Here is a 19,227-nt window from a genome sequence, read left to right on the forward strand (position 1 = left end):
CTGGCCAGAAGTTGCCAGCTGGCCAGCAGAGTAAATGGTGTCTTCACTTGAATATTCTGAACTTAAAAGGTCATATTAAAATTGATAGTGACTATCCAAACCAATTAGAGAAGGATTAAATAGTGGAAGGATTTAAACAATTTGCAGAAATAAATAAGTAAGAGCCATGAGAAAGTGCATATCATGAATAAGAAGAAGCCAGGAGGTAAAAACAGAAAAGCAAAAAGTAGCCACAAGTAAAAGCAGAGAAACAAGTGGAACAACAGAATGATTAGTAAAGGGAGCAATGGGCATTTGCCTACAATGGGACAACTAAAAATCTATGGGGAGACACAAAGAACTCCTTGAGGGCTTGGGATTTGATTTCTGAAGCAGCTTATTGTACTTTCCCTCTTCTCCTGTAAACCTACAATGAACTCCCATCGTAAGTGGAAATCTAAACATGTTTATTTCTTATCACTTGGAAGTTACATAATAATGCAATGAGAAAGTGTAAAGAAAATGCATGTGTTTATGCTGGGCAGCATTTACAAGTCAATTTTTCTTTAGAATCTAACCAGGGTAACAACTCAGAACTTTTAACCTTCAGAACCATATTAATCTGTTCCAAGTCTTTCATCTTACTGTTAATACGCTGTTAAGTATAACTTTTTCCCCATCATGAGTCAATATTTTAAAACAGTACTTAGCTTAAGAGAAAAATGTCACTTAATAAGATAATATCATCTCTCTCAGGTACGTTAAAGTGCCCTCTTAGTTCATTAATGTAAATCAAAATAAGTACATTAAGCTACTAGTCATAAAAAAGTTCAAACCAAAGCACAAGTGAAAAAGATAATTCTCTAACATACTTTTCCCAACCAGTATTTGATCTGTAACTCAAGACTTCAACTGATTAGTATTGTCTGCCATAAAAACGCCCATGATGGAAGCCAAAATGTTTTAAGAAATTCTTCTTTCACTTCTCCTAGATTAACTCTTATACAGGGTTGAAAAGATATCCCTTGACCACTAGCTATGGACAGAACCACTTCTGCCATATACAGTTGGTCAAAGTAGTCACAAAGCCTGCTCACAGTCAAGGAATAGAGAAATAAACTCTACATCTTGATGACAGAGTGGCAACATCACATTGCAGAAGAGCACACAGGATGGGAGATCTCTGGTCATCTTTGGATAATACAATCTGTCAGCCTCCAAAGTTAAAATGTGAGCACAGATATATTTTACAAAATATCTTCTGCATTTTTTCTATTTTTATAGTATTTTTCACAATACTTGGCATGCAGCGTATATTTTTACAACAAGTTTTATTTTTCAAGCAAGCTTTGAAATATTTCTCGTATGACCACACAGTATACAAAAAGTAGAGGTGCTATTTTTTTGGTGGGGGGCGGTTGTTAGCTATAGACAAGAGGATGCTATCTATAAAATGTGGTTTAAATTTTCAACTGCAGTAAGGTTATTGTTTGCCTTATGTTTTCCTTGATGAAAGTGGCCAGGAAGACTTCCATTCTGAAAATTTCACCTTCTAAAAGCCTCATGTGGTGATTACTATTTCCATGATTACATAACTAGATTTGATCTCTGGGTGTGGACCATGCATATATTTAACCTGAGGTTGATTTGTCTCTCCTCTAAGGATGCATAAAAATTAGTTTATAAAGGTTCTTATAAACTTTAATCAGCCAAGTTGTATTAAAGGAAAAAAGCAAAAAACAAACAAAAACAGCCTTCAATATTCTAGATAAAGAATCCTCCTTTCAATTGTTGCCAAGGAGACCTCATCTCAAGCCCCCCTCTGTGCTTGACATGCATTGGCTCATATTCATCACTATTGACAGTCTCATATGTGTCACTGTCCAGTAAAAATCCTATCTGTTACTATTAATAAGCTACCCTTTGCCATATTGATTAGGTGCTTATCTGAGCTTTACAGACAACAACCTCCCTGCTTGTCTCAGAAGCCTCATATTAGTCAGAATGGTACCCCTAACTCTTTACTCCCTATCTTCACGACTTTAGGTACACACAGCTTTGACCTTAGCTATTTTCTTTGTACCTCTGTCTTAGCACTCAAATCAAGACATTTTCTTGAACCTTGTTAGAGTGTTAATTTTCAGACAACAACACTCTGCTCCTTGCATTCCATATCCAGCACTTTCCAAAAGTCGTTTGGGTATGTCTACTCTGCCTAAACTACAGATGGTAGAAATGTCCCAGCCAACATAACATGCACACAATAAATTTTAAAAAGATGCACTCAAATATTCCATTTTCGACATGACCTAACTCCATTTCTTGATAACAATAACAATAGTTAAGTGAAACTGGCATAAAACTATCAGATCTAGTCCAGTAAATCAGCGGTATGACACACAAAGTAGATATTAGGAGGGAAAAGAGAAGCTTGTTCCGAGCTTAGCTGTAAACCGTGCTCAAAGATTCAGATGCTGCTATAACTCCCTAGAGAGCCGATGGGTTGAGCCCACTAGGAATTTATTTCATTGACATGTCCACCTCGAAGCAGTTTATCCAAAAGAATGAGGCATGCAAGCACAATTTGAGAATGACATCAATTTAGAAAGAGGAGGCAATTATCAATAGGTGCTTTATGTGAGTTTCATGGCCTCACATTTGTATTCCAGGAAAATTGACTTCCAGAGAAAATAAAAGCTGTTTTCACCAAAATCTCCATGAGATATTGGGACCATGAAGTCCAACATGAAGTGGCTACTCTGGTTGCTTATATCTGGGACGTATGTATCCAAGCACACCACAAAGGTGGGAGAAAGGGCTTCTCTTCCCCTAAGCATAGAGCAGAATGGCCACATGGCGATTCCCCAGCTTCAACAATAACTTCAGTTTTGGTGCAGCGAAGCAGCTTCAGTTCAATAGAATATTGACATTACTCAGTTTCAGTGATTTTTATCCAGAGACTATGACAATATCAGCAGCCTTAGAGTTCCTTTGAAGGATTGTGTGGACGTTGATTATTTTAGCAGCATACAATACCTTTATGGACCAACAATGAGGGCAAAAAAGAAAATCTTAAAAGTTACACAGAGGTCCCAAAATAGTTGGTGGAACTTTGAGAGGGGCTACAGTTTCCACAGTAGAAATTAAGGAAGATACAGAAAACTATTGTTTGTCATTTTTAAGCTTAGTCCATATTGGTTTCTTCATATAAATATTTTTTTTTAAAAAAGATATGATTTAAGATGTAGAATTAAGAAAAGCCCCAGCAGAACATGGCAATGAATGTTAAACATTGGCTTCTCTAACCCTACAACTTTGCAGTCTCTTCCCTGCCTACCTTTTCATCTTTCCTTATTTTGTTTATACACATGAAGGATATTGGAATGATGGAGCCACTGACATATGCCTCTGCACAAAATAGATCCATTATATGCATATAAAAAAGAGAATGCATAAAAACAAACACCATGCTTAAAATTAGAAGAAAACAACTTAGTAGTACATTCAGTTAAAGTTGCTGTTCTTATTTAGGATGCTATTATAGCTTCTTTGCTAGAATGTTGATTTCTAGAATTGTTCGCTGCTAGCAACTCACCATAAAATTCAAGAAGTGTGTCATATAAGATCTCATCAAATATAACAGTTAATCAAATTCTTTTAATTCTCTGCATACATTTTCTCAAAATAACACATAGTATCCTTAAGAAAATGAGTTCTAAAATATGATCAAAGCAAAAATAACCTGTTTCTGATGGAAGCGTAAAGTCTCTAGCAAGTACCTTTCTAATTCATATAAACAGAGACAAATAGGTTAATTTTGTTTATTGTTTTATTTTTAACAGCTCTCAGCAGGATCTCATTTAGACAATTTTTTTTTTTACTATAACTCTCTTTTAAAAGGGTATTTCCTCAAGACAAAGAAACTTCCTGGCATAATTGGCATGAGCATGTTATGTGAAATTGAATTATGTTAGCCAGCATTTCTCTAATTACCATTTTTTCATGGGCATCCATTTTTCAACAATAATATTAGAAAAATAATTAATACCTTCAGGACAAGGACTTGAACTTTATGCAAATATAAATTAGAAAAGTCCAAATTATTTTTTAATGAGTTATATGTATTATGTCTCCCTATCTAGAGTTCATCTGGACCATGGCATTAAATAAGCTTAGAGTTAATTAAGCGTATTATAACTATTCCTGGCTTCTGCCATTATTAGTATGAATCTGCCAGCTCAGAGGTACTCAGCAAACATGAAAATACTTTATCAACACCGCTCTCCAAAACACCTTGAAATATTTCAGTTCTGTCTATACTCTTGGGATAATTCTAGAAGCTCAAACCTATTGGACCCATTTTGAAATCCATTACTTTTCTATTTATATAAATATGAATTTCAGGAATAGAGGAGGCTTTCTTTGTAGATGTTGATTTATATTAATAAGAGCTGTAGCCAAACAATTGCTCTCAAGCACATGCACACATGAAGGTAGAATATCTCTGGCTGCAGAGATATTGGCTCAGGCAGCAGATTAAATGAATAGATTTGCTTCATATTTGAGTGTGCTAAATTGAATACAAGTCATAATAGAAAATCTCAACATGCAAATGAAATCAGAAGGGCTTTTCTAATTTTCAGGAAGTGAATGACAGAATCACCCTTTCAGTTTTAAAAAAAAAATCTTCAGACCACTCATTAATAGCTGATCACATTTTGGCACTAGCCAAACTAATTGAATTTAAACCTACTCAGAGGTTGTGTTAGTTAGAAGAGTGAACCCTGTTGGAGCAAGTCATTTTAAAATCCACCCAAAATTTGAAAGAACTATTACCTACATAAGATAATCCTATGGATGGAGAGGAGCAGTGCCATGAATATCAAGAGAAAAGCAATAGACATCCATCTTCTATTAGGAGCTCAGCAGGGAAAGGAAAAAAAGCAGAGTCAAGATGCATTTTCCATGGGGCTGGTTCAAATTCTATCATAAACCCTAAGGCCATATTTCAACAGCTGTGGCAAAATTTTTTATAGGAGAATGATTTGACATTTGAAGAGTTATCTTTCCAGTCTCTTCCATGTAATTCTGTGATGAAACAACAAACTCAGGCACCCTGGAGAGGGCCTGGAATATCAAAAAACCAATAGATTGTGGATTCAGACGAACCAGACTTTAAGTACAAGCATAGCCATTCACTACGTGAGTTACTTTGGAAAATCAGTTAACTTTTCTCAGCCTTAGTTCTTTCTACAGAAAGAGAATTCACTACACAAACAGAGGCATCGAAGGTCATGTACCCAGCAAATATTTTGAAACATAATAGGCATTCAATAATTATTTGTTCATTCATCTCCTTTTCTTCAGCTATTATCTTCACCCTAATTTTTATGCTATTAGCTACTGTTCAAAAACTTCAGTTGCTTCATGCGATTTTGCCTTCAGTCTCATATATTCTACTTTTATCTCAAGGTGTTGATGAGTTTGACCATATAATATATCTTTTGAAATACCTCAAGACCGTCTCTCCCCACAACCTCACTCCATTCTTCCTCTAGGGCTGGGGGAAGAACAGAACAATAGTCAAATGGAATTAATAAGAATAGACTATTGTACCAGAAGGTGGAATTTCTGTTGGGAAGAATAAAGGAATCGTAACGATAGCTAGACCCAGGCAAACACACTCCTGTCTCTCATGAAATACTCTCCCCCTTGGAATTCCTTGTGGCTGATAGGTTTCTTTTCTTACTGGAAGAGAAACACCCACAACTCTGGAGGAAGAGTTCAGGAAAAATGAACTAAGAGACAGGATAGTGAGGCCCACACATTATTTAGGGCAAGGTAGTCCTCATGAGACATATGAAGTACCGGTTTGTTCTCTGGAGGGCTGGACACGTAAGCATTTCAGAGCCAAATCAGTAATTATTCTTTTTCCTTTTGTGAAATGATATCTGTGCACATGGGACTCAAGTTGAGATGGTCAAGGGGGGCTGCAACTGCTGTATGAGACAGGTAGAAATGTCAAAGGATTGATCCTGTCCACATGCTATCACTGCCCTTCTAATAGTTACGTGAATGTAGCCTAGCTTTCTTGAGTTACATACAAAAGTTTACAATATTATAAAACACGATTTTGTAACTTTACTAAACCATAAAGATTTAGTACCTCATAAAGAAATTTTGAACTTCTTTTCCAAAAATGAGTATAAAATATTTGTTCATATCATTTACAAGAACTCTCTTAGGTTACACATTCAGGTAACTATTTATAGACACTAATTTTTGATGGACCAGTATGGTCAGCTACATGATAACCCCTCAAAATATTTATACGCTAATCTCTGGAATGTTTGGATGTTTTTTTACATGGCTAAAGGAATGTTGCAGATGTGATTTAATTAAGGATCTTGAGGAGGGGCAATTATCTTACCTTACATCATGGACCCTAAATGTAACCATCAGTGACATTAATTGGAGGAGACAGAGAGAGTTTATTACAGGAGATGATGTGAGGGTGCTGCTGATTTTGCAGATGAAAGAAGGGGTCCGGGGTTGAGGCATGCATCTCTAGAAATAGAAAAGGTAAGGGATCACATTTTCCCAGAGAACCTCCCTAAGGAATATGGACTTGCCGATACATTCATTTTGTCCCAAAGAGACCCACTTTGAGATTCTGGCCTCCAAATCTATAAAAGAATACATTTCTGTTTCAAGTGACTAAATCTGTGGTAATTTGTTACAGCAACGATGGGAAGCCAATAAAGTCAGAAATGTTCTAACCAAATAGCAACTGAAGATTAAATAATTTATAATTTGAGTATGTGAACAGAAACTAAAGCTTTTCCCAAAACCTCCAAACTTGATTAGGTGCTTTCACAGCATAGCATAATCCTCTTTCACTGCATCTCTCACATACAGTGAAACTTAATTATTTAGTTGTCTCTCTTCTCCAAAAACCAGAAAGTCCATGAGAGCCTGGTTTCATATCTGCCTTGCTCATCTCTGTATCCCTAAAGTCGAGCAGAGTAGCTGACACATAGCAGCATCAATAAACATTTGTTGAAACAATGAATATGTGAATGAGAAAATGAATGAATAAATAAATTGCTTAAGAATGGTGCCAAGCAAGGAGAAGCAAAATGAGGCAACACAGGCAAAAGAGAATTACCTTACACACGTAAATTGTTGTCAGTATAGGGAAGCAAGCCAATTGATTCAGGGGATTTTTTCATGCTCTTCTTGATCATCTTTTGCTAATTTTCAGGAAGCAAAGCACAAAAAGACAGCCAAATGAAATCAAAGTTTTGTATTATTTATAAACTTTTAAACAGACCTTAAATTATCATAAAATGTAAGCATTTATAGACGAGCGTAGGATCAAACATTTAAATATTTGAAAGCAATCTAATTCATTTTACAAATTGTATTTTAAATGCATTTCGTTGTAGTATATAATAGAAATAATATTATGATGCTGTTATATTGTGTTATTATATGGCCTAAACAATGATTCTTAGTAACAAATTACAAATATAGTACTTTTACCATTTTACACAAGCCAATAATCAATAGCGGAATTCAACATGGAATTTGTATCTTTATACTCCAAATGTTTTATGTACTCCAAATGGTTGTGTTTCCTGTCTCCTCACAGGAAAGACAAACAACATTCACTAAAGTTTTATTCTCCTTGACAATCAGCACTTCTCTAAAACACACTCAAAGACATAGAAATGGGTGATTCTACATTGACAACACCTAAACCACCTGCGTGGAAGGGTTGTTTGTCCAGTGACTTGCTCCTTGCAATTACTAATATTGCTCAGTAAAGACGGCTAAGTTTTTCACTCTTTCTAATATATGTAAAAACCTTGTTTGTAAAAGATTTTACTACCAATAAATGCATTTCAATCATAGCCAGTCTGTGTATCCCAAGCTAAATGCTTTCTTCAAACAGAAGTTCATATCCTGGAATATTTTGCACCTGTTAATTTGAAAGCAAAATTTGGATCTGAATTTTTTTTTATTTTTATCTAAGCACTTCTTTGCAGCTGTTCAAACTAGTAAGATAATATGAAAATCACATATCATTTATTCAGGAGGGAAATTAACTTTTATAATAACATACATTTCAGAAATTTTCCATGTAGATAAACATTGTTTTGTCCCCAAATTTAGATTCTCTTTACAAAGATGTGTTCTGTCACCGAATTCTTCTTTCTCTAGTTTGAGAGCTATATATGAATACACAAATAAACTGGAGCAGTAGTCATTCATTGGAAAGCAATATGAATACTAATACTGATACCATTTGTATCTTACAAAGAACTTCTCAGAGTTAATATATAATATATAGTATTATATGCAAGTAATTATCACTTGCATATAATATAGAAAAGTATGCCTGCTTCAGTATAACTAAAGCTGAATTTGAAAATATTTCCAGCACAAAATCCATTTTTAAGTATTGGTAATCATTAAAAAGTCAGGAAACAACAGATGCTGGACAGGATGTGGAGAAATAGGAATGCTTTTACACTGTTGGTGGGACTGTAAACTAGTTCAACCATTGTGGAAGTCACTGTGACAATTCCTCAAGGATCTTGAACCAGAAATACCATTTGAACCAGCAATCCCATAACTGGGTATATACCCAAAGGATTATAAATCATTCTACTATAAAGATACATCCACACGTATGTTTATTGCAGCACTGTTCACAATAGCAAAGACTTCGAACCAACCCAAATGCCCATCAATGATAGACTGGATAAAGAAAATGTGGCACATATACACCATGGAATACTATGTAGCCATAAAAAAGGATGAGTTCATGTCCTTTGCAGGGACATGGATGAAGCTGGAAACCATCATTCTCAGCAAACTAATATAGGAACAGAAAACCAAACACTGCATGTTCTCACTCATAAGTGGGAGTTGAACAATGAGAACACATGGACACAGTGAGGGGAATATCACACACGGGGGCCTGTTGAGGGGTGGGGGGTTATTGGAGGAATAGCATTAGGAGAAATACCTAATGTAGATGACGGGTTGATGGATGCAGCAAACCACCATGGCACATGTATACCTATGTAACAAACCTGCACATTCTGCACATGTATCTCAGAACTTAAAGTATAACTAAAAATAATAGAATAAAATAAAATAAATAAAGATTGTTAGCCACTAACAAAATGACTCTTTAAGAAACAACACACATTTTGATTAGGAGCAAGGAAATGTGGTGAAGATTGTAAAAATTCCCATCAGATTTTAACATTAATACATTAGTCAGGCTAAGAGTTATATCAATGAAGCATGAGTGATGAGAAAGCTTCAAGTATACCAAGAGATTCTGGGCTAAAGTACAGAACTGTCACGAAGAAGATCTGACAATGAAAAGGAAAGAAAAAAAATCACAGAACAGTACCCTCAATTTCACTGGTCATCTGCTAAAATATTTGTATTAAGATCTTGATTTCTGGGTTTAAAAGATCACCAAGGCTGGGCATGGTGGCTCACACCTGTAATCCCAGAACACTGAGAGGCTAAGGTGAGCAGGTCACTTGAGCTCAGGAGTTTGAGACCAGCTTGGGCAACAGGGCAAAACCCCATCTCTACAAAAAATACAAAAATTAGCGAGGTGTGGTGGTGCGTGCCGGTAGTCCCAGCTACTTGAGAGGCTGAGGCAGGAGAATTGCTGGAGCCCAGGAGGTCGAGGTTACAGTGAGCCATGTTCGTGCCACTGCACTCCAGCCTGGGCAACAGAGTGAGACCTCCATCTATAAGGAAAAAAAAAATCATCTATTTTCTTCTCACTCTAATACGTCATGGTAATAATGACCTGAATTATATTTCTGTTAAGGCCATCTTTTAACAGGAAGATAGACCAGAAAAGAATAACTTCACGTTAACACAACGGTACTTATAAAATTTAAACAGTGATTCTTATCAAGCTTCCTATTTCCTTTATAGATAAAAGAAGAAATACAATTCAGTTTGGAGTTGATAAGAAATTGTGAAAAAGCAATCGCTTATTTTGAACATGGACTCTGTAAAGTAAACATATTTGAGCTGCTGAATACTTCACATGTGTAGCTCTGCCAGATTTTAGTGGTCTTTAGTCTCGGTTTGGCACCTCTAATGTTCACACAGACTGTTTCAAAAGGAAATTTGCAAAACAAAGAAAGATCAAAGTACATTTAAATATGTGGATGAGACTGAAGTATCTGTCAGTGGAAAAGATCTCCAAGATAGAAACTGTGATCTTTAAAAGACAGTTTCTGTTCATCAGCAGAACCCCCAAAAAAACATCATTTTGTTCCAGAAGATGAAACCAAGGCATTTTTACAGTTAGATTTGGACTATGGGCTTCCTGATTAATTCATGACTTCCAGCTCTTTATGGTAACATTTCTAATCCATTTCTTGAAGAAGAATAACACCACACAATGAAAAGTTGAATTTATTAAGAGGCCAACATTAGGAATGGGCAGAGACTTAGAATTCATGTAATAAAACTATCTCATGTTACAGGCGTGGAAAGGAAGGCGTAGGGAGGGAAAGTGACTTGCCAAAAAGATGACACAACCTTTCCTCTAAAAGGAGGAAAGAGACTCCTCATTTCCATACTCACTGCCAAGTCCTCCTTCCCCCAATATTAAAGCACAACAAAGAGCAACTGAATGTGAGTGAATGATTTACCATACGTCATACTTGAGTTTTGGCAGCATTCCACTACTTTTTGAAGCCATAGTGATCTGAGTTACTAAAGATTGACACTACTATTTCGGTGAAGTTTATTGTTCACATGAAACCATTACAAAGTATGGTAAGAGACAGAACAAATTTGATTTTGAAGTTGACTTTTTGTGGTTAGAGCATGTGATGAGGGAAAATGTTCTGACAGTTCAAGCTTACTCAAGCTTAATGACAGATCTAAATTGGAGCTTGGAGATAAAAGAAATTCTTTAGTGATGCCTCAGTTGTCATTGATTGCTATGAGCAATTTTAAAGCTATTCAAGATGAGAATTGCCAGCTTGGTTCTGAAAGGGGAGAAAGTGGTACATAAGATTAGAGGCTGGTACAAATGCTATCTTGGTTTAAAAAGAGAGAGGACAGTTTAGTATCACACGCATAGGTGACAATCGTGACTACATATAGACATTTATCAGCAGGAAATGACTCAATGAATGTTTAGGGTAGTGTAAGCACCAGCTGTGCTGAGGAAGATGAAAACGAAAAGCAGCTTCCCTTATAAGGATCACCAGCAGCAACATGGCTGGGGAGGGAGGGGGAAGAAAGTGGTTGCTAAAGCTGAGAGCTAATAAAAAATAATAATAAACTATCTTCATAAATTACAGGATTTCGTCCTTCTGCTTGCTGAAAATCATGGAATTAAAAAGATATATAGTCCATTCTGAGAAATTCAATTTCATCAAATAGAAAGTGAAAGCATCTCCAATTCTGTATATACACTGAAGCCTTCATGCCCCATTTACACTACTCGTATCGAATCCCGTAATAAGTTTCTGCCTATTGAGTCCAAATAAATGGTGGTTATCAAAATGTTCTATTTTTAACTGATCTTTTAAGTTGCTTTCTCTTTAGTATTTTTCCTGATAAAATATCCTAATTCCTTAAGGCTGTTAATTAATTGATGTGCTTTACCCTAAATAATAGTATCATTCATTTAAAGGTAGGAGCCAGAAACAGAAAAATTCAACAATCTTTAAGATTTTTTTCTCATTTTTGACAAAAAGAGTTCTATCTACAGGTAAGATAGAGGGCCCCGGAAAATAATATAGCCCCAGTGAAGATTTTCCACCGGAGTACACATCTCTTACCTGTTTGTTATCCTCTAAATACACTGTGCATATTCACACTCAGTGCCTTTTTAAAAAATGAAGCTGTTCATCTATATAAAAATGGCTTTTCCAAGACTATTCACCTAGTGTATATAACTCATTCTCTAATTCTTAACTCCAACATCACTTCAGTGACTGGAAATCACATGTCAGAGAGAAATAAATATTCTGCCTTTGTATTTCCACAGCGCACACCTCTAACATAGCAGTATCACATACAATTAATTTATATGCCCATTTCCTTCACTATAAGAACTGCCCTATAGAATATTATTTGTCTCTGCATCTGTCACAGGAGTTAATATATTGACTAGGACATAGCAAGTACTACAGAATATTTGTTGAATAAATGAATAAAAGTGGACTTTATCAATAGGATTGTATATTTCTTTGCTATCAATGGGAATTAAAATAAAAAATAAAATCCAGCTACAGACAACCTTGCTGGTGAATTTTCATTTCACATATATCACAGAAATATATATTTTACCTTAATATGTCCTATGCAAATATTTCATTATGTCTATTTTCCGCCTAAGTATTTATTGTTAACAAAGAAATTGCACAGGAATTTATGAGTGTGTTTGTATTATGAGATAAATAATATTTCTTCCTTTGTTTTGCAGCAGAATAGAATAACTCACCAAAAATAGTATTTTCTGTTGACCTAGACTAGGATTGATAAACATAGAAATGGAAAAATGATTTTATGGAAACGACAGAACCCACCTCCTTTCAGAATCATACCTGGGTTAGGGGGGAGAGGAAGTGAATCACAGGAATTCCTGTGTTGTCTCTCGCTGACATTTCACCTGCAATATCATAGCTTTCAGTTACTGTGGTGAGATTCAGCCACATTATCTGTACCACACCATACTGTCTGCCAAAGTATTTCCTTACACAACTTTTTTATAGAAAACAAAAACTACTCTTATCTATTTATTTTTATCATATGGGTGGACCTGGGCAGAAAAATGCAGATGGTTTTGGTAAAGTGAGCTGGCAAAACCCAGTGTAAATTTCCTAATAGACAAAAGCAAGTATTTTACAGTGTAACTTGTGCCACATCAGGGAAATCTCATAATCCACAGATGTTGCAAATTACTAATAAGATATCCAATCCCAGCAGTCTGGGTATATCCAGTTGTTATTTGTTTGTTTGTTTGTTTTTCACTAGAAATGATCCTACCAGCAAAATGCTGTTGTTTTCTAAATTCTTGTTCATTTTGGCAATGTGGTCTAGTAAGAGAGGAAAAAAAAATTCATTGAAATAACCTCCCATGAGGGTGTTTGTTATCTGTGAAGGTATATCTAATGTCATTGTCTTTATCAGAGCATAAATAGTTTTGACCTTCTCAAGAATGTATACAATCGCCAGGCGCGGTGGCTCACGCCTGTAATCCCAGCACTTTGGGAGGCCGAGGCAGGTGGATCACGAGGTCAGGAGTTCAAGACCAGCCTGGCCAACATGGTGAAACCCCGTCTCTACTAAAAACACAAAAAAATTAGCCGGGCGTGGTGGCGTGTGCCTGTAGTCCCAGCTACTCAGGAGGCTGAGGCAGGAGAGTTGCTTGAACCCAGGAGACGGAGGTTGCAATGAGCTGAGATCGCACCACTGCACAGAGACAGAGCGAGACTCCATCTCATTGAAAAAGAAAAAGAATGTATACAATATATATCAATCTAAAAATGAGATGGTTAAACTTACTTAACATGCCTTATTTTTATCCAAATAAACGTGAAAGGATCTAACATAATATTTGAAATTCTACCATAGGATTTTTATTAGAAAAAAATAGCAGTTTTTTAATAATGTTTGTTCTCATCACAAAGTTACTGAGAAGTAAAGCATTTCTAAGGTTACATTAGAACACTGTAATTCATGTTTGTGTTAGAATGATGGTCACCAAAATCTGGGAAGGGTAACGGAGGAGTGGAAGCAGAGATGGTCATTGGGTACAAAAATATAGTTAGATAGAATGAAAAAGACCTAGTATTTGATAGCACATCAGGATGACTACAGCCAGCAATAATTTATTGTACATGTTTAAATAACTATAAGACTATAATTAGATTGTAACACAAAAAAAGGATAAGTGCTTGAGGTGATGGATACACCATTTATTCTGATGTGATTATTGCTTGTATCAAAGCATTGTATGCTTGTATCAAAATACCTCATGTGGCCAGGTGCAGTGGCTCACACCTGTAATCCCAGCACTTTGGAAAGCCAAGGCGGCTGGATCACGAGGTCAGGAGTTCAAGACCAGCCTGGCCAACATGGTGAAACCCCGTCTCTACTAAAAATACAGAAATTAGCCTGGTATGGTGGTGGATGCATGTAATCCCAGCTACTCGGGAGGCTGATGAGGCAGAGAATTGCGTGAACCCAGGAGGCAGAGGTTGCAGTCAGCAGAAGTCACGCCACTGCCCTCCAGCCTGGGCAACAGAGTAAGACTCTGTTTCAAAAAAAAAAAAAAAATCTCATGTGCCCCACAAATATATACACCTACTATGTACTCATAAAAAATAAAAATTATAAAAATTATAAAAAATAAAAAACAAATGCTTCTCTTTTCTAGTAGTCCTCTAAAATTATTTCCAGAATGATACTGATGCTGTAACAAAATTATGCAAAAATTGATAAAGTAGAACTGCAATTTGGGTCTTGTAATAATAAATTTGCCCTGTGGTTTTCTTATATAATGAAGTGGAATCTTCTAGTACCCAAGCGACTCCAGAAGAGCAAGTTACCTAGCTTTTGGGAAAAACAAAACAATAAATCTTACAAACCACAGGTAACTTAGTAAATTAAAAGAGAAAGTATGAATATTATTGAGAAGCATGAAAGAGACAATGCAATCATTAATTTATGTTCAGAAACAAATACCAGCTCTATACATAACTAATTATTGATAATAATAATAATTTTTCAAAATTTTCCTTTTCTGATAAATTTCTGGCCACTACTTACCATTCCAGTTTGTGCCCTTGCCTACCTCACCACACAACAGACTCTTAATTTTGTATTGATTGAACAATGTAATTATTGATTTAGTCTGTTTTTCTTCCATTGGTCTGAATATTCTGGAGCTGATGCTGTATTTTCACTTATCCTGAAATTAACTAATAAGAAAGTCTGAATTATAACATTTTAATGGATCTAAATTGTTCTTTTAACAAATGTTCTTTTAACTTTGAAGAAATAGCAATTATATTCTCAAAGTCTTTGTTTCACTAATGCTGTGGAAATGAGGCTTTATTTATTTTTAACAGGAAAACATTGTTGATTTATGGGGGCACATTTTTGCTTCTTTTTTTTTTTTTTTGCCCTTGTTAATTAAAGAATAGGAAAAAGGATGGGCACGGTGGGTCACAACTGTAATCTCAGCACTTTGGGAGGCTGAGGCAGGTGGATCACCTGAAGTCAGGAATTCGAGACCAGCCTAGCCAACATGGTGAAATCCCATCTCTACTAAAAAAAAAAAAAAAAAATTACCCAGGTGTGGTGGTTCACACCTGTAATCCCAGCTACTCAAGAGGCTGAGGCAGGAGAATCGTTTGAACCAGGGAGGTGGAGGTTGCAAGTGAGTCGAGATCATGCCACTGCACTCCAGCCTGGGCAGCAGAGTGAGACTCCATCTCAAAAAAAAAAAAAAAATGGAAATTTGTATATATTGAAGTAGTGTATTTGCTCTTGCAATAGGTATATTCCTTGTTTTTTAAAATCTGATTCATCATTCAGGCAAATTATTATGTAATCTTATGTTTCCTTCTAAATTATATTAATACATACATTCTAATGTAAAAAAAAAAAGAAAATCTGATTATTATACTTTAAATGGTGAGGCCTATATACCCCTCAACCTTTTCAACAATAATGTTTGTTTAATCTAAAACAATGAAATAGCTAAGGTTTATAAACAGAGAAAGCCCTTATCAAACCTAGAAAAATTGGATTGATAACTGTAACCAAATGATAATTTGATATGAAATTTACTTTTTAATTTTGATAACATTTAATCTTTAGTTCACATAACAAGTAGTATTCAAGATTCAAGGATATATGAAGGTATGGTTGAAGAGATTGTTCTGGGTGGAAGAAGGCACTGTAAATAACAATTACCAAGATACTGCTGTGAATGCCTTTTTACTGTTCATTATAGCAAACTGCTGTAGAATTTTCACTATATTCTGGGGAGCATTATGAAAGAGATTCTGGAGTCTGTGATCTTTTGCTGGGTCACTAGTGATCCATCAAATATGTACCCCTGGGGAGACACATATTCCTTGATGTGAAAGTTAGAAAATACTTCAACTCTATTACTTTCTGTATTTTTTTACATTTTAAAAATGGAGCTTGACTTTTCATTCCTAGCACACTACAGGACATGCCTGAAACTAATGGACTTCATAATCATCTAGCTGAAATAATGCAGTCATCTATTTTAATCTGTAGTATTTGTGGGGTCATGTCCTTCTTCACATTCCTAATATTTTTATTTATAATATCTTTTTTCTCCTTTGATCAGTTTTTCAAATGTTTACCTATTTTATTCGTATTTTTGGCAGATGTATTTTAATTGTACTAACAATTTGCTTTGTTTGCTTGCTTCTTTGTATATTTTTATTTATTTCCTCAATGTCTAACATTATATTTACTCTTTATTTCTTTTACATTATTTGGATTTATTCTGTGTTTTTTTCCCTTAATTTTGGGGTTGAAAGCCCAGCTCATTTATCTCAGTCCCTCTGGTGTAATGACATCATGTCAGGTAACTTTTAAGCCAATATCTTTCTCTCTATGTAACATTTGGTTATATGTTGTAAATATTAAGGCGTGGTAAATTCAATTCCAAATATTTAGCAATTTTTATTAGTATCTTTTTAATCCATCTTTTCTTTTTTAAAATAATTTTAATATTTATTGTAGACTCAAAGGTTACGTATGCAGGTTTGCTGCCTCGGTATTTGTATGATGCTGAGGGTTGAGGTGTGATCGATCCTGTCACCCAGGTAGTGAGCATAGCACCCAATAGTTAGTCTTTCAACCATGCCCTCCTCCTTCTCTTCCCACTCTGGTAGTCTCCAGTGTCTATTGTTGCCTTCTGTATGTTCATGACTACTCAATTTTTAGCTCCTACTTATAAGTGAAAACACACGGTATTTGGTTTTCTGCTCCTATATTAATTTGTTTAGGATAATGGCCTCCAGCTGTATCCATAGTTTTTCAGATGTATAGTTTGTGAATATTTTCTCTCATTCTGTATGTTGTTCATTTACTCTGTTGATAGTTTCATTTGTTGCGCAGTAGCTCTTTAGTTTAATTAGATTCCCATTTGTCAATTTTTGTTTTTGTTGCAATTGCTTTTGAGGACTTAGTCATGAATTTTTTTCCTAAGGCCCACATCCAGAGGTGTTTCCTACGTTTTCCTCTAGGATTCTTATAGTTTGAGGTCTTATATTTAAATCTTTAATTTATCTTGAGTTAGTTTTTGTATGTAGTGAAAAATAGGTGTCCAGTTTTATTCTTCTCCGTATGGCCAGCCAGTTATCCCAGTACCTTTTATTGAATAGGGAGTCCTTTCCTCATTTGACTTTGTCAAAGATCAGATGTCTGTAGGTATGCAGCTTTATATTGCGGGTTCTCTATTGTTTTCCATTGTCTATGCGTCTTTTTGTACCAGTACCATGCTGTTTCGGTTGTGGTAGCCTCTTAATACAGTTTGAAGTCAGGTAGATATGATCTAGCAACTATCCCATCCTGTACTCACCCTTCAATCCACACAGGATGCTGACAGATATATGTTTCTGGTCCCACAGTTACTTACTCATTTTCTTGTCCAAGCCAGTTATGTATTTTCCACATTTCTGAGCACAGGCCTCTTGAGTTGTGCTTTATCTTAGCTATGTCTACATCTTTCTTGGACACAGAAAACATTTGAAATTCCGGCTTCCTCAGACATGCCCCTCTAGTTATACCAAGTGTCCATCTCTATTATCTCCTCATCAAAGGAAAAATGAGAAGACCACATCTATTGTGGCAATTTGCTGGTGTATAGGAGAGGATCAAGGCAAAACCGTGTTGGTGCACACGCGCATGCACATACACACACACACACACCTCAATATATAAGTAAGTCCCTCCTCACTAAGTCTCCTTACCATATCTACTCCCACTCTGTTTTTCTCAGAGCAATGGAAGTCTTATTTAATTTGGAAAGAAAGGAGGCAGGAAGGAAACTTTTTCTGACGTATTTTTTATTTTTTTAAAAAATGTATTGTTTATGAGGCTGGGTTTGGTGGGTCAAACCCACAATCCCAACACTTTGGCAGGGCAAGGCAGGTGGATCCCTTGAGCCCAGAAGTTCAAGACCAGCCTGGGCAAAATGGTGAAATCCCATCTCTTCTAAAAATACAAAAAATTAGCTGGGTGTGGTGGTGTGTAACTATAGTTCCAGCTACTCAGGAGGCTGAAGTGGGAGGATCACCCGAGCCCTGGAGGTGGAGGCGGAGGTTGCAGTGAGTGGTGATTGCACCACTGCACTCCTGCCTGGGCAACAGTGAGACCGTGTCTTCCCCAAATATATATATATTTCATGGGATGAACTTTATGCCCAGCGTTCTTCAGGGCTTAAGCTTTTGAAAGTATCGTTTTTTTTTTTTTTTTTTTTTTTTTTTTTTTTTGAGACAGAGTTTCACCCTTGTTGCCCAGACTGGAGTGCAATGGTGCAATCTCGGCTCACCACAACCTCCACCTCACAGGTTCAAGTGATTCTCCTGCCTAAGCCTCCCGAGTAGCTGGGATTACGGGCATGTGCCAGGACACCTGGCTAATTTTGTATTTTTACTAGAGACGGGGTTTCTCCATGTTGGCCAGGCTGGTCTCAAACTCCTGACCTCAGGTGATCCGCCTGCCTCGGCCTCCCAAAGTGCTGGGATTACAGGCCTGAGCCACCACGCCCGGCCATTTTCTTTTTTCTTAAAAGAGGCTTCAGGTGTCCAAAATCTGTAAAGACTGTCCTTGAGGAAGTAATTGTCTCATCAACCTCAAGGTATGAGAGGGAGAGTAGTTCTGAGTAATTGAAAATCCTAGAAGTAACATAGAAACTAATATATTAAAAATATGATTCTGACACATACAGTAAGAGAGCAGCACTAATGCTTTTTATTTGTGTTAAAGAAAATTTGTAAGAATTAAGACATACTTTAGCCCTTTGTCAGATGAGTAGATTGCAAAAATTTTCTCCCATTCTGTAGGTTGCCTGTTCACTCTGATGGTAGTTTCTTTTGCTGTACAGAAGCTCTTTAGTTTAATTAGATCCCATTTTTCAATTTTGGCTTTTGTTGCCATTGCTTTTGGTGTTTTAGACATGAA

The 19,227-nt window shown here is 36.1% G+C and overlaps 1 long non-coding RNA gene across 1 annotated transcript in view; it reads left to right on the forward strand.

The window, feature by feature from the left end:
- The window catches only part of LOC105737988, a 53,266-nt gene extending 41,716 nt beyond the window's left edge, over positions 1 to 11,550 (forward strand). Inside the window, exon 4 of the long non-coding RNA XR_001113700.1 lies at positions 11,346 to 11,550. This is a non-coding gene — a long non-coding RNA (uncharacterized LOC105737988). The remainder of the gene's footprint in view (positions 1 to 11,345) is intronic.
- The last annotated feature ends 7,677 nt before the right edge of the window (positions 11,551 to 19,227 follow it).

The sequence above is a fragment of the Nomascus leucogenys genome, chromosome 22a (assembly GCF_006542625.1).
Source record: "Nomascus leucogenys isolate Asia chromosome 22a, Asia_NLE_v1, whole genome shotgun sequence".
In the NCBI taxonomy this organism is placed as follows: Eukaryota; Metazoa; Chordata; class Mammalia; order Primates; family Hylobatidae; genus Nomascus; species Nomascus leucogenys.